Source organism: Elaeis guineensis, chromosome 8 (genome assembly GCF_000442705.2).
Source record: "Elaeis guineensis isolate ETL-2024a chromosome 8, EG11, whole genome shotgun sequence".
NCBI lineage: Eukaryota > Viridiplantae > Streptophyta > Magnoliopsida > Arecales > Arecaceae > Elaeis > Elaeis guineensis.
This window is the reverse complement of record NC_026000.2, coordinates 19,644,104-19,668,559: the sequence shown is the minus strand read 5'-3', so window position 1 is coordinate 19,668,559 and position 24,456 is coordinate 19,644,104. Positions and strand designations below refer to the sequence as shown.

General features: G+C 37.5%; 1 pseudogene; it reads right to left on the bottom strand.

Annotated features, from left to right (window-relative positions):
* Positions 1–8,468: 8,468 nt before the first annotated feature.
* On the bottom strand, positions 8,469–22,613 carry LOC109506171 (fatty acyl-CoA reductase 3-like; annotated as a pseudogene).
* Between the last annotated feature and the right edge of the window lie 1,843 nt (positions 22,614–24,456).

Sequence of the window (24,456 nt, the reverse complement as noted above, 5' to 3'; positions counted from 1 at the left end):
GAGAGTGTCGTGAGACCATCTGCTGAGACCTGTTCATGCCGAAATTTGGATCAATTGAACTGTAACCTTATTTGTGTTGGGCGTATATTTGGTTATTTATGGTCTGGATTGGAGCCGTAGGCCAGGATTATGCGGGCTTGGCCTGGAAAAGAGAACGAACTAGGTCGAGGTTGCATTAATTAAACAGAATATATTGTTAATATATATATTGATGGGGAACATTTGATTTGCTATGGACGAATCTTGCCACTTTGGATAGGTCTAGATAAATTTCGAAAAAATTTTTTTTGATGCATCTAGAAGGGCCATAACTTCTAATATGGAAAGATTTGATGATGCAATTGTAGATAAAATGGATGCAGAATTCAAAATCTAGCTTCCATCTAAATTTAAAAATTTTAAAATATTTTTATTATTTTTATAGTCAGTATACAATTTCTGAGAATCAATGGAGGACGCATGTAGCTTTCACCAGCCTGAACTGGCTCTGACTTCACTAGCATTAAAAAAAAATCTCATCGTAGCCGCAAATGCCTAGTCATTCGATGGGCGGAGGCCAGCAAAGACTCCTTAACGACCCGATGTGCTCACATGTTAAGGATCGTCGGAGTCAACCATCTCGTATCTGATGAAGTATTATCCACTCTAACTAGATCCGAACGAGAAACGTGCCCCGTGGGCCCCACCGGAGGTTGTCCCTGAGGCCTCTGGGCTCCACCGGAGGTTATTCCGCTCCAGCCCGATGTCACGCAGACGGCCTCATGATTTTGTCCTTTCGTCCTCCGGAGAGGGAAAAGACACTTCGTGAGGGAAGGTGTGCTCGTATCCCACTTAAACACATGACACTTCAGAGTTTGCCCGATGTGGGACTATTAAGGGGGGTCCCTCCACGGCCTGCCCACAACATAGCCCCCCACTCTGGAGAGGCATGTGCTGTAGGTAGGAGGCGGGTGCCCCTACCTGACGCGCCACTGATGTGTTCACGTGTCAATGGTCGTCGGAGTTAACCATCTCGCACCCCACGAAGTATTGTCCGCTCCGGCTAGATCCGGACGGGGAGTGTGCCCCGTGGTCCCCACCGGGGGTTGTCCCTGAGGCCCCTGGGTCCCACCGGGGGTTATTCCGCCCCAGCCCAACGTCACGCAGATGGCCTCACGGTTTTGTCTTTTCGCTTTCCGGAGAGAGAAAAGGCGCCTCGTGAGGGAAGATGTGTTCGTATCCCACTTAAGCACATGACACTTCAGAGTTTGCCCGATATGAGACTATTAAGAGGGGTCTCCTACAGTCTGCCCACAACATGACCAATTAATATTTATATTTTTAAAGAGAATTCCTATGTGTGCACGAGAGATAGAGAGAAAATACTATCTGTAGTGGCAGCCTGTAGCGAATGGCCATATATATACGGAAGATACCAAAGGAGATGAGGGAGCCTTTTCGAATCTTGATGGGACTTCCATCTTTCTCGATGCATGGGTTAACTAAGAAATACCTATAAAAAATATCAGGGAGCCTACTGATCTTCAATGGATTTCTCGCAGATGAACCTACGTGTTATATACTCATAGAGTTACACCCAGACTGAACGGCCGTGGTTACAAGCATAGAATTCACCACCATTTCCGCTGGGACCTACACAAATATCACCAAGCATACACAATGTCATATAAATAGAGATGATAATTTTTTCTGATCTAATGGATATCCGATCCATCCCATTCAAATGGGATAGATTTTATCCAATCCTATTAAGAGACGGGATGGATATAAATTTTATAAAAAATATCTGAAATGGATTCAGATTGAATACGGATAATGATATGCTATATTCTAAACCCATCTCGGTAACATCTCTCTTATTTAAATAATTTAAAAATCTCTCTATCATTTACATAAAACCTGCCCACACCTCCCCATCCACCCAACCACTCTATCAGTCTATCATCTAAGGTGCTATGACGGCCAGACGGCCGGTGGGTCTCCACTCTCCTCCCCCTAGCCCTCCACCACTAGCAGTGACTCGGCGGATCTCCACCCCCTAGCGATAGCGGCCCGACAGCTAAAATTTTGACAAAATCCTAGCCATCATCTAAGCTTTTCCTATTCAGCCACTCCAAGCCTCCCACCTGATTGAGACTCTTGAGGACAAAAAAAACCTAGGAAAAACATAGAAAAAATCAAAGAAAACAAGGGAAAGACGGAAACAAATTGAAAGGTAAGACCTTTTCCTACATGGATTGATCATTCTTTTCTCTTTTCACTTTTTTTTTTTGGAAGGAGATCTATGAGGAAAAAGAGTAACTGAGAGAGATCGAAGGGCTTTCTTAGGTTCTGATTGAGGTTTTTTTTCTTAGAATTTTGTGTGATTTGTAGAGATGTGAGTTGGTCCTGGATGGGGAAGAAGAGCACCTGGGGGAGATTAGATGGTTTTTTAAGTTCTGATTGAGGTTTTTTCTCAAGCATATGGGATTTTGTGCAAGTTGTGGTAGAGTGAGTTGGTCATGGTTGGGGAAGGAGGACACCTATCAGAGATCGGAGGGGTTTTTAGGTTCTAGTTGGGGTTTTTTCTTGAGAATATGGGATTTTATGCAAGTTGTAGCAGTGTGAGTTAGTCTCTTGAGGTTTTGAGAGCTTAATCTCGTGGAAGCATGATATTTTGTAGGGTTTGAGGATGGGGCAGCAGTGGAGATCGAGAATGGAGGTTAGAGAAGGAGATCAATTTAGGTATACCTGATCCGTTGTTGGAGCCTGATCTAAGATGGATATGGGGTGGGCATGGCTATGATTTTTTTTCTAGCGGGATGGGTATGGGTATCAGTCGACCTGACTAAAATCCGATCCATTACCATCCCTACTTATAAGTATGCAATGAAGCCTGTCAGAATATACTTACAATTTTTTAAAATAGAGCTATAGTGCTTTAAGTCAAAATTAGAGATACAACTCAAGTTGTGCTTAATTTTAAAAAAAATTACAGAAATACCCCTTCAACTTTAGCTCAATTTGGTTTATATCTTTTATACTAAAAAGTATCAAACTAGTCCTTCTAGTTATCGATATATTCTAATATGGTCCAGTCATTCACTTACTAATAAACGATATTATCTTTTTCTCTCAATAAATAGAAATGCCCCTCGCTCATAAGTGGGCTTAAAAAAGGAAGAGAATGAGATGGAGGAAGAGGAGGAGAGAGCCGCTGTGGAGAGAGATGGCTTATGGATGGCTTGAAGGAAGAGAAGAAAGAGGAAGGAAGAAAGAAGAGATCAATCAGAGAGGAGGGAGGAGGGAGGAGGGAGGAAGAGGATGAGCAGGGGAAGGGAGGAAGAAGATGAGAAGGAGGGGGCCACATGGAGGGGGATGGCTTATGGATAGCTTGGAGAAGGAGGAGAAGGAAGGGAGGAGGAGAGAATCAATCGAGAAGGAGGAAGAAAGAAGGAAAGAGGAGGATGAGGAAAGAGGGAATAGGGAGGAGGAGGAGATGGAGGAATGGTGGAGGCAGAGGGAGCTCTCATGGAAGAGGAGAAATGAGTGAGAAAAAAGGGAAGGAGGAAAATAAAGGGATGCCGCGATGGAGGAGGGGATCAGTCAGAGAGGTGGGAGGAGGAAGAAGAAGGAGGAAGAAGAGGAAGAAGGGGAGGTGATCGATGAAGGAATGGATGGAGGTGGAGAGAGCCACCATGGAGGAGAAAAAATGAATGAAGAAAAAAAGGAGAAAGGAGGAGGGAGAAAGATGAATGCCAGTAACAGAGGAAGAGGGGATCAATCAAAGAGGAGGAAGGAGGAAGAGGAAGAGGAGGAGAAGGAAGGAAAGGCAGTGGAGGAATAGACGGATGTGGAGAAAGCCGTCATAGAGGAGGAGACATGGATAAGGAGGAAGGAGAGAATGAAGGAGGAGGAAGAAAGAGGATCATCGACGATAAAGAGGAGAGGATCGATCGGATTGGAGAGAGGAGGGAGAAGGTAGAGAAAAAGATATTTTTATCATTTTATAAAATAATGGTATCATATAATGGTCATATGATATTATTTTATTAAGAAAATAGACGGTTGAATCACATTGAAATATATTGATAACTAAAAGGATCAGTTTGATATTTTTTAAAGTACAGGGGTGTAAGTAAAATTGGACTAAAGATGAGAGAGTATTTCTATAATTTTTTTAATTTAAATCCAACCTGCATAATCCTACAGTTATTTAGGATTGGATTAAGGTTTTACAAAATTAATTAGTCTTGAGTTAAAATTCTCAAATGGATCTTAAGTAAGATAGGGCTGGTGTTGAGCTAAATCTCAGCCCTGGCTCACCTCGAACCTAATCGCAGCCCCCCATGTGCATGTGTGTGTGTGTGGGGAGGGTGCGGGCAGGAAGAGAGAGAGAGATGCACTAGGCTATATTTGAGTGCAATCCAGTTTGGATCTGATCATCTTTACTGCCAATCGGTCAACATGTATCTTAAAGATTGGGAACTGATTGTTAATAGTAGTTTCCCACTATTACATCCAAAAAAAAAAAAAAAAAAAATATTAATGACATACCTTTTTTTCTCCTCTTTTGGATATATTCTAGTTTTTTTTTTCTGATAAAGTTGGATCTAATCTAGTTTATTCGAGCCAACCCAGCTCTATTTCAATTCTTTTTGAGCCATATCCTTGCTTGTTGAGGTATAGATCTCGACCTGGGCTCCCAACGTGACTTATTGGTACGAGCTTTTGAGGTCTTGACCATCTAGGCATGGGTTGGATTAAGGTCGATTTTTGACCTATATATCTACACCTAATTGTATGCATAGGGTAGTAGCTTGCCCATAAGCTAACAATGAATCTCACTTGGGGGCAGTTTTTTTCTTAAAAATAGACTACATATATGAAGCAGGAATGAACTAATTCCATTTTGTTAGGATTTGATGCCTCGAGATTCAGTCCACATTGAGCCCACAGCGAGGTTCGCGATGAAAAATGGAGTCCAACGAGACCAAGATCATCTGAAACGGAGCTCGGATGGAGAAGATACGAGCTTTTGAAGTCGATACGAGAATCGAGGCGACGGAGGACCGCCGGCGACCGGCGGCGGGCGGCAGCCGCGCGGCCGCAAGCAGCGGCGCGCGGGACGCGCGACCCAGGCCAGCGCGGGACGTGCGACCCAAGCCCGCGGCCCCTTTGCCCTTGTCCACTGTGGATCGGGCGGTCCACGACAGGGCCTGTGGACCGCGTGGGCATTTCCTACGCGTTTCTCGCGGTCCACGGCACTATTCTGTGGATCGAAGCGTGATCTAAGGGCCCAGAGGGCTCCCGATCTTGATCCGAGAAAAGAGGGGGTTGGTTTTCTAGCGCCGTACGAATCCGAGAAGAGAGAGAGGCGAGAGCGCTGTGAGAGAAGGAGCAGGAGGCTCCTGGACAGCAGTCGCCAGGCTCTTCAGGGGTTCAGGGGGGTCTCCAAGAGAGAGAGAGCTTTTGTGAAGGAAACTTCAGGTGAGAGAGAATTGGGTGTACAAGGGTTGAGGGTGAGGTCTCCTCTTGTAAAATTTTTTTTTTCATAGTGAAGTTTGCATGCCCCGTGGAGACGAGCCCTTTTGTGGCTGATCCACGTATTTTGATTGTTTTCTTTTTGTTTTGTTTCTTCTTTCTTCCTGCTGCATCGCGTGGTACTGAAAGGATCTTGGGAGGTGGTGTCCTGGCCAGACATCCACCCAACAAGTGGTATCAGAGCAAGACGATACAAGGACGCAGATTGCAGTGGTGGTGAGCAAGACTGAAGATGGAGAAAACAGGAACAATCAAGATGGAGATCAACAAGTTCGATGGTAAGAGCAATTTCTTCTTGTGGCAGGCAAGGGTGAAGGACGTGCTCATCCAACAGGGGTTGATCGATGCTCTCTTGTGCGATGAGAAGCCGACCATCATGGAGGTGCGGGATTGGAAACGACTACAGATGCAGGCGGTGAGTACCATCCGTATGTATCTGACAGATGAGGTGGTGATCCATATGCTGAGCAAGACTTTCTCGACGGTGCTGTGGTCGAAGCTCGAGGAGTTGTACATGGCGAAGTCTCTCACCAACACTCTTTTCCTCTGGAGGCAATTTTACCAACTGCGGATGACTGAGGGACAGAGCGTGCAGGAGCATCTGAGCCACTTCCAGAAGATCCTCACCGACCTTCTCAGCATTGGTGAGAATGTTGAGGAGAAGACCAGGGCGCTGGTTTTACTGGCGTCGCTTCTCCCTTCGTACGAGTCCTTGGTGACTGCTCTTCTAGTGGGGAAGAGCACTATCAAGATGGACGAGGTCACCGCGGCGATACTCCAGAACGAGGTTCTCAGGAGGGAGAACCCAGCTTCGAGCTCAGGTGGCGGTAGCTCAGCTTTGGTGGCTTCTGGAGGAGCAGGAGGCGGTAGACGAAGCGACAGGAGATCGCAACGAGGGCGATCCAAGTCCAGAAGGGACTTGAGCAAAACCAGGTGTTATCGGTGTGAGGAGTTGGGGCATCTAGCCAGAGATTGCCCTCAACTGAAAAATTGGACAGTGGCTGCTGTAGCGACGGCCGGTAGCGATTCAGATGGAGATGTCCTGGAGATATCTGATGAGGTATCTACTTCTTTCCAGCAGTGGATATTAGATTCTGCATGCCCCTATCATGTATGTTGCAGAGAGGAGCAGTTTGACTCCCTGGAGAACAGTGAGGGCACTGTATATCTGCCGGATGGATCGAGCTGTGCGATCAGAGGCATTAGGACGGTCAGCTGGAGGACACATGATGGTGCAGTGAGGAGATTGGGGGAGATCCGATACATACCCGATTTCAGGCGGAATCTTATCTCACTTAGCAGACTGGATTCGAGAGGCTACAGGACGGTAGCTGGTGGAGGAATCCTGAGAGTGCTACGCGGCGATAGGATTGTGCTGGAGGGGAAGAAGGGGAGCAGAGGACATTATTACCTGGCAGGGAGCCCAGTGCGAGGTGGAGCTTCAGGAGCCAGGTGGAGCCCAGAGCAAGGTGGAGCTCCAAGAGGCGGATCGGACACAAGACAGGAGACTCGGGAGGACGAGAGGCGATGTCGCAAGGTGAGATTCCTATTGCCGCAGGATGATGCCCCAAGCAGGTCTCAGGTCAGGAGGAGCACAGCATACGATGGAGATGGGATCGAGCAGCTTGGCTCGACTCCCATATTTGCCCATCCATGATCAGCAGACGATTGCCCCAAGGCATGGGGGCGAGGAGATCCAGAAGCTCTCGGAGTTTGGAGGAGGCTGAATATCGACTCGAGGTGGAGATTGTTAGGATTTGATGCCTCAAGATTCAGTCCACATTGAGCCCACAGTGAGGTTCGTGGCGAAAAACGGAGTCCAACGAGATCAAGATCACCTGAAACAGAGCTCGGATGGAGGAGATACGAGCTTTTGAAGTCGGCACGAGAATCGAGGCGGTGGAGGACCGCCGGCGACCGGCGGCGGGCGGCGGCGGCGCGCGGGATGCGCGACCCAGGCCTGCGCGGGATGCGCGACCCAGGCCCGTGCGGGAGGTGCGACCCAGGCCCGCGCAGGACGCGCGACCCAGGCCCGCGCAGGACGCGCGACCCAGGCCCGCGGCCCTTTTGCCCCGGTCCACGGTGGGGCCTGTGGACCGCGTGGGCGTTTCCCACACGTTTCTCGCGGTCCACGGCACTATTCCGTGGACTGAAGCGCGATCTAAGGGCCCAGAGGGCTCCCGGTCTTGATCTGATGGTCTGGGACGTTGATTTGGCTTGTTTAGGACTCTTAAACCTAATCTAATTAGGTTTTAAACTCTGTTTAACCCTTTAAAAGGGTACTGTGACGAATAGAGAAAAGAGGGGGTTGGTTTTCTAGCGCCGTACGAATCCGAGAAGAGAGAGAGAGGCGAGAGCGCTGTGAGAGAAGGAGCAGGAGGCTCCTGGACAGTGATCACCAGGCTCTTCAGGGGTTTAGGGGGGTCTCCAAGAGAGAGAGAGCTTTTGTGAAGGAAACTTTAGGTGAGAGAGAATTGGGTGTACAAGGGTTGAGGGTGAGGTCTCCTCTTGTAAAATTTTTTTTCATAGTGAAGTTTGCATGTCCCGTGGAGGCGAGCCCTTTTGTGGCTGATCCACGTATTTTGATTGTTTTCTTTTTGTTTTGTTTCTTCTTTCTTCCTGCTGCATCGTGTGGTACTGAAAAGATTTTGGGAGGTGGTATCTTGATCAGACATCCATCCAACACATTTATATGAACATAACCACATCTGTGAAAGAGATGCCAAAAAAAAATTCAAGTATAATGATACAAAACTACTCACCATATCCAAAGTTGTCAAGGGACTTGCAGGATAGCAGCTTATTCATCCCGTGCCATAGCTAATGGCAAGTACGTCAACTGTTCTGCAACCATTAATGCTAGAAACTATAATCAAATACCATGAGATCGATATATAGTCTAGTTCTCATCTTCAAATTTCATCAGGCTTACCTCACTCCTTGTATCAACCAGGAAATGGTTCTTTATGAGTGCTTGTAATTATGATTGGGCGCAAAATGATAATGGGAAGGCCCCTGCTCATCTCATAGAGCAGCCTCTCTCCCATTGCTTTTGTGAAAGTGTATGTATTTGGCCACCCAAACAAATTTGCTCTAGTTTACCACACAGAGAGTCTTCATTAATTTGCCATAGATGGAATTTGTGAGTGCAGGTTATGTGTAGTTAGTCGATTCCAAAGTCTAAAAACTTTAAATTTTCACTTGTTTTGAGACAATTTATGCTACCCTTTCAAGCAAACCTCTCCCATGTCAATCCCACGTGTCCTATAAATCATTCAGGTGAAAAAATATAAAATATTTTGCCCAGATAGTATGAGATGTTATTGATTTTCTAACCATCGATCGCATACATGGTCGAAATGCTAAGGTGTTGTTTATGTGAAAGATGGTTAACATCTATGAAAAATTTAATTATGTCACACCTTTTTAAGTCTGTTGCTTTCATAAAACCCTTGATAGTGTCCTTCGATGCTCCATTCATTTCTAGTTCCTTTAATTTCTTTTCTAGTGAATTAATCTCATTGTCGATGTTAAAATTGAAGAATCCATTGGGGGCTTGAACCTATCCCTCCAGTATAATTCCTTGCAGTTTCTTTATGACAAAAGCTACAAAATAAGAAAACAATATTAAAAATCGTGAGTATTGAAACATGTTAAGTAAATCTTTATCAAGATTATGGATAAATATATAATTTAATAATATCAACTAAATTAAATTAATTATAAGTTATTTTTCTTTTATATTTTATTTTTCTTTGCAGAAAGAATATCTTGACATGATTATTTTTATTGATTTTCTAAATAGTAACAATATTCCTATTTTATTTTTGTCCCATTGTCCAATATAAATTTGATATATTTGAGTGTACCCAAGTCCAACTATATGTGTGTGTGTAATTTTGTACGGCATTTGACTTTCATGTTCCTTCATTTCTTATGAAAGAAAGATCGTAAAAGGTCTAACTTGACCAAAATTCTTGCTTCATAATTAATATATAATATAGAACAAGAAAATTAGTGCTTTATGTTGCACCAAACCCCTAGCATTATATGTTGACAAGAAAAATTATGGTAGTAAGGTTGAACCATATAGCATTTGCTCTTTATCAAAGTCCACATCTCATCTTAAAAAGCAAACAATGTGCATTTTTTTTTTGAAAAATATTACTGTAAGGAGGAAAGTTTACTATCGCTAATATGATTATCATTCTTTAATCCACCATGTTCTGTTTGCATATGGCAATAATGTCTCATTCATTTTCTGACAAACATATCTTTATAAAGAAGCAAGTGTGGATACATTTTATTAGACAAAGTTTAATATATCCATTAATTCAATAGATTTAAGTACTGTATAAAATAAAGTTGTATTAGGGTATATCTCCTAACCATATAGTTTTTATTGAACAAATGAAGTAATCTTAACATCTAACTTACCATTTGAAACATGGAGAAGTACCTCAAGTTTTAGACATTTCATTGCAAATGCTAAGATATTCTTGACTCCTATTGTGTTGATGGCCAATGCAACATCATACCTAGCATTAATCATGAAAAATGGATTAAAAAATTATTCATATTACAATATTAATGGTGGTCATGTTGAGAGAAAAATAAGAGAACATATTTCAAGCATAAGAATAAGTGGCAATAAAGAATGCTATAAGTGGGAAAAAGTTTGATAGAAATTTATTGAAAAACTACATATTAACTAACCTATAGTGTATTTTTTTTATGGTATATATGTCTTATCTTGTCTTATAGTAGTTAGCCAAAGTATTATACAAGAAAATGACTTGGATATGAAAGGAACAACATTTAATGACTTAGATTAATCTATATTATTCCAAGACATCCTGCTACTTTTATTTATATTATACCTTTCATAAAAATTTGTGTCTGCTGCTGCATTGATGATGATATCAACTTCTCTCTGTATAACATCTCTAAGTTTGATATCTATTATGCCTAAATTTTCTAAGAAAATGTCACCTGCCACATGAGATACTTTATTTCAAAAAAATGATTCAAAATGTTCTTCATATTTCTCTTTTAAGACTTTGAACAAATCCATTTGTGTAACTTGAAATTGAAAAAAAAGGCAATATCAAACATATGTTATTTATATGAACTAGTGCAAGTTACAACGAATCACGCATGAAAATGCCAAGTAACATTAATGAACTGAAAGAAAAATCATAATACAGTTTGCAACATTAATCTTAATTAGAGAATTCCTCAAATAGTTCTAACAAAATTATAATAGATAGATGCAATTATAATACTTAGAGTATAAAGAAGAAATTATATGACCATTGTAAATTCAATATTGCGAGCTAGAAAATGAACAAATCATGCTATATGACTTATAAAGTCTAAAATACTACTCATATATATAAGAGATCTAATGTTTTGGATTCTCCTTCTTTGAATGCCAAGTATCCTTACAATCAAACTAACATATTGTGCCATTATGAATATATATTTCAAAGAACTTAATTCATGGGTATTCTCAAAGAAAAGGGTAATTTATAGTATCAAGAGTACATTGAGTCTCGCATCCAATAGTTTACATTTGTATTTTTTAACCATCATTGTTGAATTTTGTAGTGGATGTAAAAGGTGACTTGTGTCTACTATAACTACATACCATAAGATCTAAGTCATATTTTAAAATTTTTATTTTAAATATTTTAAACACTTCATTCAAGATATCTTAAGATGTCTGATCCTTTTTAATTAACATGGCTGGTACTTCTGTAGTAAAATGATAGTGAATGTAAAATCATGAATCCTTGCAATATATTTAATTATTTTTTATATAATAAGATATACTTAGGTTGTAGGGCAAGGGGAGGGCATTGAAAATAATATGAAGAAGATAATGAATATCGAAAAAGGGACTGTCAAATCAAGGAATACAAAGATGTTGGTCGTGGGATAAGAGAGGAAGGTAGAGGATGGATTGAAAAGGGGAGGAGAATACGGGTATCAAGAGAGAAATAATTAGAGAATGAGAAGGAAAAAGAGGGACAAGGTGTGGGGTGGAATGGACAATGAAACAAAAAAAGAGAGAGAGGAGGGAGAAATAGGTGAATTATAGGATTTTTTTTTTTTTCAATTGGCATGCAAGCTAGAATCAAGAGTTGAACTCATGTATGAGCCCGATGGTACAGATAAAGAAACACATACTTGCTACATCTCTAAATTTGATATTAAACTAAAATAAATAAGGCTCAAATACCTAGAGTAACATGTATGCTAGAGGATGATTGCCTTTTAGTGGACAATAATTGAACTCTTTGACAACTAGAAGGATCATAATATTAGAAAAAAGTAACAAGAAAAACTATAATAAAAAATATTAGTATAAAAAATTTGTTTTCATATTAGATTAGAAGAATTGCAGCAAGAAATTAGATATTTTAATAAAATATTATGACTCTCCATATCTTTGGGAACTAATGGGAGAACGAGAAATTAAGTAGCCATTACCAATTTCAATCTATTTTTCTCAAAAATACCTCTTTTATTGATATTTATTTTTTATATAGAAATTGATATTTATTTTCACTCAAAGAAGTCAGAGCTATTTATTTATCTCCTCATATGCATTGCACATGTAACATACTAGCTATAGATAAAAATAGCCCCTTATATAAAGTACTGATATATTTAAAACCAAAGATAAAATATTTTCAAACTTTTGGATACATTATTTTGTTTCTTCGAGAAAAAGTTTATAGTTGGATTATAATTGTGTTAAATGCACCTTTAGGCATGGTTATTATGGAAAATAATGCTTGTTATCTTTAGTTCTTACTATAAATTCTTTAGTTATCAATCATCATGCTATTTGATGGATAAAATGAGTTTATATTGAAAATCTTAGTGGTGTGTATATGATGTGCCTCTAGTAGCTAAAATGAACAATAGTAGAAGAAGTTCTATTACTTCTAGTGATGGATATCCAGTTTCATCTCAGAATTTAGCTAGTCTCTTCTCAAAAATTCTCTCTTGAAAATATCTTCTAATAATGTGAAGCCACTAATAAAAATGTATGAAAGCCGATCAATTAGGTAGTCTTTGATGAAACTTTTAGAGGGCTTCAAAAGTATTTTTAGATGATATAGTGGTATTTAATAAAAAAAATAGAAATTTATTTTTGGTTTTGCTAAAAAGTTGAAAAGATGTACTTATAAAAGCTTCATTTTGAAGCATCTCCCCAAAAGTACTTTTTACCCAATATTGGAAGGCTATTTTAGTTTTAATAAAAAATTTTCAAATAACTAAAAATACCAACTAATAAATCTCATAATTACATCTTATATCATTTCATATCATATCATCATATATTATTATATTATAAATATAATATAATATTACAATCAATTAATTATATATTATATTATAGTTTTATTATATTATAATAGTATAACATATTATATTATTATAAAATACATAATTATAATATAATATATTCATCTATTATAATATAATAACCATAATAGAACATATTATTAAAATCATAATATTATATTATTATAATAATAGTTATATTACTATAATAAATATATTATTGTAATCATAATATAATAGAATATTATATTATACTATTATATTAATGATATAATAATATAATATGTTATATTATATCCTATTATATGATTATATTATCTTATATCATATTAATTATATTATAATAATATTATATATTAAAAATATAATTATATTATTTTATTATATTATTATGTAAACATATAATATATTATTTATAATATAATATTATATTATGTTATGGTAAATTGAAATAATAAGGTACTATTAATAATACTTACTATATTACATCATATCATGTCATATCATATTACATTATTATGCTATAGTCTTCAATATTATATAACATATATAATATAGTACTATTTTAATATTTAATAATATATAATATTATATGATATTATTCTCTACTCTAGAATACTATCTAATATAGTTTTTATCATTTTATTATATCAAGTATATTTTTTTATTTTGATTACTAAATATATATTAAAGTTTTATAGTATTTAAAATATATAGTTACCAAACAACAAATAATTCTTTTGAAAAATTCTACTATCAAAAGCTCTACTTCTTGAAAGTTCTACTTGTAAAAGCGTCAAAAACTCTACTACTAATAGTAATCTCAAATAAGACCTTAATCAAGCTCTTAAACAATGCAAGTTTAGAGATATAGTAAAAATTAACTTCTGGCGGTAGATGAGGATGAAGAAATTCTATATTACAAAAAAATTAGATTTAAGAGCCAAAGCTATTGCTTTCTCTAGTAAAATATATATATATATATACATAACCGCTGTCATAGATCTAACCTATGGCCGCGGTTATGAGTAACTACTGTCATAGGTCCAACATATAGTAGCGATTAATTAACCATTGCCACATCTCAAATCTATGGCAACAGTTACGCATAACTGCTGCCACAGGTCGAACCTATGACAGTGGTTATATATAATCGCTATCATATCTCTAATCTATGGTAATAGTTATATATAACTACTGCTATATTCGATCTGTTTGGATGGATTTTCTATCCTAACGGCCTATCCGATTAACGCCTAACAACTTATAATATTATGACCTAACGGTCCATCAAATTTAGGCATAACAGCCTACAACTCTATCTATATATAAAGAGATCACTATTATAATAAGAATTTATGACAGTGCTTACTACTGCAGTAGTTCAAAAACTACTACCATAGCTTATATAGCAGCAGTTATAAATAACCACTGCTATAGATCTCACCTATGACAATGGTTTCTTATAACCGCTGCTATATAAGCTATGGCAGTGGTTTTCAAATCGTTGCAGTAGTAAGCGTTGTCATAGACTTTTATTGTAGTAGTGACCTCTTTATATATAGATAGAGTTGTAAGCTGTTATGCCTAAATTTGGTGGACCGTTGGATCATAATATTATAGGTTGTTGGCATTAATCGGATAGGCCATTAGGATAAAAAATTCATCCACTAACTTATAAATTATGGTTGTTAGTCATAGATACCAGTTGTCCATGTTTCAAAAATCATTGAGAGATTCTGATGACCTAACCCGCCATTAAGATGGCTGATGGCTTGAGGTCAGTAAGACACCCGAATACAACCTCGATTTGGATCTGATGTTGGTTGAATGCATAGGAGGTTATGATGCTCAGAACGGTGTCATTCGATGTATGGCTTTCGATGAGCTGGAGTCAATATTTACCATATCAACATTCAACTGGTGATGGGGTTGGCCATCTCCTAGGGCCAAACCTATGACATGGTTTAGATTATCTCGCTCTTAAGCCGAAGTGCCTATCTGCTTCAGTGCTCTTTATCAGCATATCATCCGCGTGCACTTTCATATTATGGCCAAGCTGATTTTTGAACACGTTGTTGATGAGACACTGATACGTTACATCTACTTTCTTAATCCAAATAGTATTACTTTATAAAAGTATAATTCTTTATTAGTGATGAATGTCGTCTTTTCCTAGTTCTCGAGTATCATTCGGATATGGTTATACTCAGAGCAAGAATCCATGAAACTTAATAGCTTGTGTCCCAAGGAGGCATCCATGCGCTAGACAATCCATGGTAGAAAAAAATCATTTTTGGTATAAGCTTTGTTGAGATTGGTGTAATCAATGCACATTCTCCACTTGCCATTAGCCTTCTTTACAATCACCATATTCACCAGCCAGTTGAGATAATGGGCTTCTCAAATGAAGCTCACCACCAGAAGATTTTTCACTTCCACTTCTATCGTCTGCTATTGATCTAACGTGAAGCTACTCTTTTTTTGCTAGATTAGATGATGTCCATAGTCAGTACTAAACATATGAATAATGATTTTAGGAGGAATACTTAGCATAGTGGATGCCGATTAAATGAACATATATATTGGTATTTGCCTGCAAGAAACTGTAGCAAATAGGCTCGCAACTCGGCTGATGGCATGGTCCTGATTTGGATCATCTTGGTTGGCGCTCTTGGAGCAGCACAGACTCCAACCACTCGGTAGGTTCACCTTAAGCTTCTTTAAACTCTTCTAGGTGGTCAAGGTTCTTGATTGGTAGAGATTTCATGGGCTTTTTTTCCTTAAATGAAACCATGAAACACTGGTGGGCAACTATCTGATCGCCTCGGATCTCACCGACTCCATTCTTTGTTGGAAACTTTACCAAGAGATGATATGTGAATACTATTGTCCGAAGCATATTGAGCCTGGACCAACCAATTATGGCATTATAGGTGGATAGAATCTAGAGCACTAGGAAATCCAACTGCGTGGTAATCTATTAAGGCTCTTGTCCTACAATGATAGGTAGGGTCACCTCTCCCTCAATCAAGATGGAGTCCCTTAGGAACCCAATGAGAGGAGAATTATCCTTCTCAACCTATCGATCGATAGTTTCATCTTTTGGAAAGCATCATAAAGCAAGATATTGATCGAGTTTTCATTATCAATGAGGATTTATTTTGCATCATAGTTTACTATCATCATAAAAATGACAATGACATCATCATGAGAAGTTTGAACTCCTCAAATATCCTCATCAGAATAACAAATTACATCACCCATCCACTGCCTCTTTGATGATGAGTTCTCAACTCGATCCTCTATCCCCTATCTCCGACAAACCCTGAGATCATGTTGATGACGCCAGCTATCAGGCAGTTGCTGTCATCCTCCTCCTGGGGTTTGTGTCAGGTGGCTATTCGATCATTCGAACCTCTTATTCTTGGATGTACTTTTCAGAATACCTCCTTCAAATCAAGACTTCAATCTCATCCTTCAATTGGTGGCACTCATTGGTGTCACGGTTGATGCCACAGTGGAATCAATAGTACTTATTCATATTCTACCTCATCGATGGTACCTTCATCAGCTCTAGCCAATAAAGGTATTTCTCTCCCTAAATCTTCATGAGGATTTGGGAACGATGTAGGGATAAGGAGGTGTAGGTGTTAAACCGACAAGGTGGGCTCCTCGACCTTGAGTTCTTTGGTTAGCAAAAGTACTCGACCTTACTTTGGGGCCCCTGGGGCTCCTTCTAGGAGTGCTTTTATTTTTTTCTTTCTTATTTTTCTTATCCTATTGGTGGATCATTGCTGCTTCCTCAATCTGCATGTACTTCGAGCATGGATGAGGAGGTCAGCATAGTCCCTCAGGAAGTTCTTATCAAAAGAGAGGAGTAGGCGATTGCTTCAAAATCCCCTCTTTAGAGCCTACATAGCAACCTCATTGAGGTTGCGAACTTCCAGCTTTGCCGCATTGAAGCAGGCTACGTAGTCATGCAGCTACTCTCCCTCTTTTTGCTGAATGGAGAAGAGGCTATCGGAGTTCATCGGTCGAGGGTGATTGCTTCTGAACTATGTAACAAATTGCCTGTCAAGCTACTCAAAGAAGTTAATGGTCCCTGGCTGAAGACCAAAGTACCACACTCGCATTGACTTCTTGAGCGTGGCTGGGAAAGCAAGGTAGAAGAGGGCATCTGACGCCCTCTAAAGCATCATGAGGGCTCGATAGCCCTAAAGGTGGTCCAATGAATTGAATCTGAGGATCCATCAAAAGGTTTCACCGACAGCATCTTAAACCAAAGTAAAATCAGTTCCTTCAGTATTCTTCGAGAGAAAGGCAGGTGTGCCTTGAAACTGAAGGAGTCATTAGACTTCTAATCTCCTTTCTAGTACAACTCAAACCTCTACTCAATCTTCCTGACCTTCTACTTAAGATTGTCCTTATGTCGAGATCTCTCTGAGCACTAAGAGTATCCTGAAATCGAGTCTTCTCCCAAGGACTTGGAGGCTCAGCACCAATCCACTCTCTCAGAGCTTCATTGAGATGAGAGGGACCAGCAGATGGCCAACTCGAAATGGTGAGAACATCATGAAGGCCTCTCCAGGCTCCTGAGGTGGGATCGGTGGCTGCACTGTGATGGGATGGCCTAATGAGCTGGCTCTTGCTGATTCTAGCTCTCCGCTGCTTGCTGAAGTTGTTGGATGGCAGTGGTAAGCCCCTGATTTGGTGGATCAGAATGTTGAATTGTTAGTGATCCACTGCTATGGTGGATGGAGTTGGCTCTACGATCAGAGATTTTGAGTTCTACTAGCTCCATCGGGATGAATGGTGATAGGAAGTAGCGAAAGTATCTTGCATCCATATTTTCACCATTTTCTTCCTCCTTCATATAAAAAGTGGTTGTAAGTACCTTTCCTCTAATATCATTCTGTTACTGCAAGGCTCCGAATTTATGTTGGTTGCCCATCGATGTGAAGCTTGGATACGATTGAAGAGATGATTCCCACCAAAAAATCTATAATGGAAGTCCATATGTACCAAAGGTGCTCCTATGGGGACTCTTCGATGCTTAAATTAGTTGGAGCTTTAGAATAGGAAAGAAAGAAGAGAGAAAATAGAAAGAGTATGTGGGTACTATTCTCTATAGATGTGTTTTGCTCATTTATCTTAGGATCTCCTGATTATCTCTTTATAATAGATGAGCAGTAAATTATTATACCTAAATTCGATAGGCCGTTAAGTTCTAATATTATAGGTTGTTGGCCTTTATCAAGTAGGCCATTAGAATAGAAAATCCATCCACTAATCTATAAATCATGGTTATTAGTCATAAAAATAGGATTTTAACATGTTTGGTTGATCATAAAAAAATGACTTATTACATAGTAGCTTATGTTTGGTTAAGCATCTATTTTTTTAAAAAAATTATATAAAATATTTATTATACCCTTAGTAGATATAAGACCATATCTTTTTTTTACTTATAAACTTTATATAATTATTAATATTATATTTATATGAGTATAAATATAATATTAGATTATAATAATTTATTATATTAATATAATACTAATATATATTAATATAATATTAATATTTTAATATAATTTTTATTATTAATATATATAAATATAATATAATATTAATATTAATAAAAAATTATATTATTATAAATATTAAGATAATATTGAAATATAATAAATATTATAATATTAATATTATATTCATATAAATATTAAAATAATATTAATATTATATTATATTACTATTCAGTATTTTATCCTAACCATCCATTGATATATTATAAAATCTTAGCCATGGATCTAAAGAAATATTTTGAAAAAAAAAAGTAGTACCACTTTTTATTCCATGGGAAGTGCCAAAATTCATCTCCCCTATGGGTTTTCACTTTCCATGAAATGTAGAAAGTGATTTCTTATGAAAAAAAAAATTTACTCTCTCTCCTCTTAAAACTCCAACCAAATAAGAGGCCTCCTTTCCACTTCTCAGAAAGTGCTTCTTCCTCCTTCTACTTCTCATCAACCAAATGAGTCTTGAGAGATTCTGATGATCTAATCCTGCCATTGAGATGATTGGTGGCTTGAGGTCGGTAGGACATCGGAATACACCCTCGATTTGGATCTGAGATCAGTTGAATGTATAAGATATTATAACCCTCCGAGTGGTGTTATCCAATGTCCGGATCGACTTTCGATGAGTTGGAGTCGGTATCTGCCATATTAGCATTCAGCTAGTGATGGGGTTGGCTGTTTTCTGGGGTTGAACCTATAACGTACTTTAGGTTATCTTGATCTTCATCCAAAGTATCCTAGTTGGTTAGATATATCTATATATACACACACTAAATTTTTTTAATAATTATCTAGGATTTTAATCCTGATCTATTTCTAGCTAGAACAAGTCTTTAAGAGAATTTATGTTTAAAAAATTTAACATGTCTAATATTTTAATCTAAAATTAAGGAGCCAGTGACGTGGGGGAAGCAAGCAAAACCGACAACTTAAAAAGAGTTGTGATGTTAGCCAATTCCTTTTATGGGGTACTTCTGCTTAGAATTTTACATTTAGGTCCTTTTGCATCTTTGCTTTTGAATAAGATGGATATGTTGTCCCATTGTAAATTTTTTTTATAGAGTTCATTACTCCTTAAGGGAAAGTTTGATTTTTTAAAGAAAATCAAATACCTGCTACCCATGAGAATTACTAACGCATGGCAAGAGATCTTGGGATTCTAGAATCTAAGGTTGCACATTATTCTCTCCCTATCTAAAATTACAGAAATATAGGACCAGCAAGATGTTTTTTATTATTATTAAACAATCTATACAATACATTAAAGGGGAAGCCAGTGGCTTTTCCGCTCAACAAATGTTAAGCTCTGGACTCTCTATAGAGGATTTTTTTTCTTGCAAGTTATTTCTTCCTTCTTCGAACCTTCTCGAGCCCTCTAGAGCTCTCTCAGTGTGTCGAGCATTTTCGAGCCCTCGCGAACACCCACTTCCTCTCCATTCTATTCACTGCTATCTTCTGTTAGTCTCGGTTTCTGCCATCATGTTCCTCCCCATCATCACCAGCATCATTCTTCAAAGCTGTCTCAACATGTTGAACCTTCCCAAGTCATCACAAACACCCACCTCCTCCCTGCTCTCCTTGCCACCATGTCCCGTCGATCTCCGCCATCGTCTTTCTCTCCATCGTCATCGATATCGGCCTTCCTGCTCCAATCTCCCTTATGTGCTTTTCTTCTCACATATCTTCAAAAAAGAGATGCCGATCTCTTTCTTGCTATCCTCGCTGCCACCTCCCATCGATCTCCACTATCACCTTCCTCCCTATCGTCACTGGCATCGGCCTTCCCCTCCAATCTCCCTCAGGTGCTTTCTTTCCCATAGATCTTTGAAAAAGAAAAATTAAAAAAAAATTAAGGGACCAATCGAAACCGGAGAAACCCCTCCGATCTCCCAGTGCTCTCCTTCCCATGGATCTCCAAAAAAAAAGAAAAAAAAAAGATCAATCTATGTATGAAAAGGTCCAACCTTTTATTTTTTTCACCTTTCCTTTGTTTTTGCTAATTTTCTTATGTTTACCCCGGTGCTTCTTCTATTTTTCTTTTTCTGTTCTCAGGTGTTTCGATTGGATGGGAGGCTTGGAGCAGCTGAATAGGGAAGTTTAGATGATGGTGAGAGGTTTGTGTTGGTAGTTGTCAATCTTGAGAAAAAACCCCAATTGGAATTGGAGAAACCCCTCTGATTTCCCTTGAATGCTCTCCTTCTAGCAGATCTCCAAAAAAAAAAAAAAAAAAAAGAAGCAAAAAGAAAAAAATGATGAATCTATATGAGAAAAGAACTTACCTTTTTTTTTGCCTTTCTTTTGTTTTCGTCGATTTTTTATATGTTTTCCTTTTGTAGTCCTCTATTTTTTTTTCCTTTGGTTCTCAGGTGTCTCAGTCGGGTGGGAGGCTTGAAGCGGCAGAATGGGAAAGAACCCCATTCAGAACCAAAGAAACCCCTCCAATCTCTCCTTCCAATAGATCTCCAAAAAAATAGAAGAAATGAAAAGAAATTGAAGCAAAAAGAAAAAAAAAAAAGATCAATTTATGTTGGAAAAGGACTTACCTTTTAACTTTTTTTTTTTGCCTTTCCTTTGTTTTTGCTGATTTTTCCTATGTTTTCTCCCGATACTTCCTCTTTTTTGGTTTGCATTAGTAATTGTATATAAAAGTTTAAAAGGTATGAATATATTATCAATTACTTTATTGAATAAGGTTGTGGTTAATTAGGCCATTCAAAGATTTAGAGCTCAAATCCTCTCACGCTCAAGTTTTATACATATTTTAGAAGTTTTTATATTTATTTTTTTCTTTCTTTAAATAAAATAAATTGAAGACAGCGGTTATGTCTAATAATATGAGGTTGTGGTTTGTTTTTCAATATCATTTAGTAGATCTTGACATTGATTAATTCTCCTAGTGTTTCATTCTTATCTTTTTTTCTTTTCTAATAATTATACATTAGCTTCTATGTTCTTTGAAGATGGAACTAATAATAGTATCATATGATTATATATTCTAGTAAGCATGCAACATTTGAAAGCAATTTTAAGAATCTTAAATCTCTTAATCCGAATCCCCACTCAAGTTGAGGTTGCTTTGACACTATCTGAATATCTCTACTTTGTAGATCTTTCTTAAAAATAATATCAAAATCCTATAGTATTTTCAGTTACAATTTTTTCTCTTTGAATATTGTATCTTTACACCTAATTAAAAATAAACCTTATGCTAGGGATGGCAAACAAGCCTACCAAGTGGGGGCCAGCTCTGTCTCGGCCCAATTGGGCCAGGGATTCCCCATTTTTAATGGGGATGGGCCGGGGATGAGGGGGAAAAAATCTCCGATTAGGCTTGGGCCGGGGATGGAGATGATGCTTTCCTCGGCCCATCCTCAACCCATCCGACTCATCCCCAGCCTGTTCGATTTTTTTATTTTATTATATATATAATATAAGATATAAATACTAAAAATGGGTAGGTCTAATCCTAGAAAAATTATTTGTACTTTCTCTAGACACTTCAAATCTCACACACTCCTCGCTCAGGAAGACCAAATCTCACACATGCCACATTTTTGAGTATTCCCAATTACAGGCAAGTCTTCTTCTTCTCCTTCTTCTTCTTCTTCTTCTTTTCTTTGATTTGTGCTGCATTATTTACATTTTTTTGACTTTTTTTTTGCTTTTTTTCCTCTGTTAGATTCTGATGAGTATTTGATCTTGATAACATGATTAATCTTTGTGAAAGATATTTGATCTTTGTGAAAGAGATGTGCATTTTGGGGCTGCGATGTTATATCTATTTGCTTTAATGTTCTAAGTACAGGATTCAATTTTTATTGGATTTTTGCATTTGTTATTGGCATAGATTACCAAATGATCGACCCAATCAATGTTATATATATGTTGGATATTTAAATCTATGTTTGTTGCCGTTGAATACTTTATACTTAAATCTATTTTTGTATTTGTTTTTAAGACAAAAATTCATACAAACCGGGCCATTGGGCCAGGTAAATAGGCCGGGCAAGGAAACGGGCCGAGGATGGGGATTTTAAATCCCCACTGGGCCAGGGATGGGAAAATTTTTTGATCCCCAACTGGGGATGGGGACATAAAATGCCCATTGGATTGGGAACCGGGGGAGGGGTCCCAATCCCCGCCCCGGCCCATTGCTATTCCTATCATATGCCCTTTCAATGATAAATAGATAACTTTTAGTTTTTTTTCCTCTAAATGTGTTGGCCATCAACACTTATCCAGTCTTGAAATAGTGCGAAGAAATAATGGATTGTTGTCTTTTGAAATACTATGGCATGACTGACGTTTGTGTTATTGGTTATAATTTGATTTAAATTTTAATTACTTAGTTATGCTGTTGGATGTACCAAGTTAATATATAATGCATGCATTATCCTGACTTATATATTTAAGCTTTGACGATTAATTCATTATTTATGACATGATGATTTATAGTTCGTCATGATGCTATCCAATCCTTTGCATGATACTCAAAAGAAAGACACAGTTGGCAAACATCTTCCTCAGAGGTATGTTAATCACTACCTAAGGTATCATTTATTTCAATTCACTTGCTCTTCCTCTAATTCAATGCCATTCAAAAATATCTATCACTACAATTCATAATTTCAGATTATTATTCAACAAATATAGCAAGCTTAGTTCTCCAATATTTCACTTAACAGTTAATAAAATCATAAAAATTTTCTTATGTGGGCATATTTATTAATGATTATCTGGTATTCATAGCTAGGCTGAAATTTATTTTTTTCAAAAAAAATTACAATTCTATTTATAGTATTCCATGTTGAGGGTCAAGATGGATATAAACTATATCATAGTGAAGTCATCGACTGTACTATGCAAGTAAGACTATGAATCTCATTATCATTTTTTTATTATTAACTCTTTATTATATTTTAAGAATATATTACTATTTTTATAGCCTTTAATTTATAAAAAAATAAATAAATTCATAGTTAAAGTTCTAGATAGGAATGATACTCATTATCTTATACTTGATGCATGTAACTGTTTGTTGCACCATTGTTAAGTACCAATTATTTTGTATTGAATGAATATATTTTCAGAGAGGAGAATTAGGACTAAGATAATTTTCTAGAGAAAAAAAATTATATATTCCAAAAGAAAAATATTATTTTTTATTATTTTTTTATCATTATTTTAGTATAATCTGCTGCATAGCAAGGGTTATTTGCTAGTATTAAGATGAATTCATGAGAGGATTTGAAGTCTAGCTTCATGTGCTAGACTCAAAGCCTTTGGCTATACATAGAGAGATGTTGGGATGGGACTCTATGTCATTGGCATAGAAGTAGCGTATACCACTACCACTTCATTTCTAACTTGACCCCATGTTAAGAGAGCCAATCCCTTCTACTCTTATGAAGAGGTGGAGTAGAGAACAAGAAAAGATATGCAACCAAATTGTGAGCAATGAAAAGAAGAGAAAACTAAAGAGGAGAGCAAAAAAAGCTATAGTAATTGAGGACCTCAACTGAAAAGGCTGGCTAAAAAAATATTATTTGAATTTTTTAATCTTGTACAAGTATTTAAAATCTATCAATTACATGACTGATATGAGACTAAACAGACACCGATATGAGTCCTCACCTATATCCCTATTTAAGTACTGGCATTTTTGTTAGGCTAAAAATCTAAATTTATCCAAATCTAATCATAAATACTATCAATCTTATCACAAACTTTATGATCAATTTGTAGTTAATTCAAATGATCTTATGCTGTAGTATTCTTTAGTCCATATGATCTCGATCTGCTGTGATAATATTTATAATAATCTATGATCCCATCCAAAAAGACCAACAAAAAATATATCATTTGGATTCTTTAGCATTATTAAAGTACCTAAAATCTATCTACTATATAGTAGATATGAGACTAAACACACTTTCACCTCAGTCCTCATAGAAGTAGAAAAAGAGATATGAAAGAGGAGAGATAAAAGAGAAAA